This window comes from Etheostoma spectabile, chromosome 8 (assembly GCF_008692095.1).
Source record: "Etheostoma spectabile isolate EspeVRDwgs_2016 chromosome 8, UIUC_Espe_1.0, whole genome shotgun sequence".
NCBI classification, from domain to species: Eukaryota; Metazoa; Chordata; class Actinopteri; order Perciformes; family Percidae; genus Etheostoma; species Etheostoma spectabile.
This window is the reverse complement of record NC_045740.1, coordinates 33,401,924-33,403,521: the sequence shown is the minus strand read 5'-3', so window position 1 is coordinate 33,403,521 and position 1,598 is coordinate 33,401,924. Positions and strand designations below refer to the sequence as shown.

At 44.5% G+C, this 1,598-nt stretch overlaps 1 protein-coding gene across 1 annotated transcript in view; it reads left to right on the top strand.

Annotated features, from left to right (window-relative positions):
* Positions 1-1,249: 1,249 nt before the first annotated feature.
* LOC116694551 (aminopeptidase N) overlaps positions 1,250-1,598 on the top strand; it is a 20,848-nt gene continuing 20,499 nt past the window's right edge. Inside the window, exon 1 of the mRNA XM_032524302.1 lies at positions 1,250-1,598. This exon is cut by the window's right edge and continues 1,017 nt beyond it. The gene's annotated coding sequence lies outside the window, so the exon portion shown is untranslated.

The following is a 1,598-nucleotide window of genomic DNA, read 5'->3' as shown; positions in this document are numbered from 1 at the left end:
TGTGTGTGTGTGTGTGTGTGTGTGTGTGCGTGTGCAGGCATGGTCTTGGAATTTTATAGAGAAACGTGAATCATTTTACAGATCCCTACAGAACGTTGTGTTTTGTATGGAAAAACAACACACGCCTCAATGTGAACAGACGGCCCTAACATTTAAACACATGTTGTAACATCTGGTTCGTACCACATTTTTCACACAATAATACATAAATTGAATTTTCCTGAGTCCAGTAGAATATTGTTCTGATTAAACACCAGGGAATTGTTTCTAGGTTTTTTTTTATTTGCTTTTGTTAACTTAGTGACGGAAGGAATGGAGCTAACTACTTTTTTTCCAATGCACAAAACCAAAAAGCTCATAAACATCGTTACCCCCGCCCCCCCCCAACAGGCCCTTCATCAGAGATAACGTGGAACGTGGCCTCACTTGGCCGCTCCTCCACCTGGCTCCAGTCTCCCTGGGATGATGATTTGCCAGTTGTTGCGCCATCTTATTGTTTCAACATGGTGGGGTTGGTTTGATCCCCTGGATCCTGCTGAAGTCCTGAGTCCTGAACACACGTCTCAATGTGGGAATAGAATGCCCAACATTTAGACAGATGTTGTAACATCTGGTCCGTAGTAGGGCTAATTGCGATTATTTTGACTGATATTGCGATATGACTCACGATATTGGAGGGAAAGATCCTTTTTGAATCATTATTCTCATTTTCATTGAAAAATAACATTGAAAGAAATTAAAATGATTATAGTGTGATTTTTGCAAGGATCTGTACCAAATTAAGATTTTTTTTCTTTAGCCTGTAGGCTAGGATGTCTCTGCAGCACCACAATGCTTCATTTTAGAACGCTTTGACACATATTTTGCCCCCTTTGGACAGAACATTGTTGAAAGTAAGCCCAGGGAATTGCCAGTTGTTGCGCCATCATATTGTTTCAATATGGTCGGGTTGGTTTGATCTCCTGGATCCTGCAACAGGACATCTGTTCTCGGTAGAAGAAACCACCGCCGCACCCAGCTCAGGCCCTCTTTTTCTACAATGTTCAAATTCTGCCTATTTGTCTCCCCGTGTTTCCTCTCCTGAGGTTAGGAATGTATGTGTGTGTTTGTGTTTGTGTGAACATGTGCTTGTGTTGGTCATGGTGGTCGTGATTCCCCGAGGATGGGGCTTTCCAGCCAATTCAGTAATTTCCCAAATCACTCTACTCTCCTCCTCCTTTTTCTCCTCTCTTATCCAGCCCGCTCAGCACTCTTCCCGTCATATGCTTCTCGTCTGTTGGGAGTTTGTCAATCGCACCTGTGTTGACATCATCTGTGTATCTTTAAAAAAGTTTCCATCCGGCACTCCGTGCATTGGGGTTTTACCTGGCCTCGGAGGGCAATCGTTGGAGGTCAACGTCACCGCAACTTGGAGCTCTGGACACCGTCACTCCCAGTCCAAAGTGATGTCGCTAGTGGTCTTCTTCATGAGGATTTTCTTCTTCCCCAGCAGCTCATGTTTCCGTTGAGGCGTGTGGTTATGACGGTCCAGGGAGAGTGTGCTATAGAAAGGGGAATGTAAGGGAGTGTGTGTGTGTGTGTGTGTGTGTGTGTGTGTG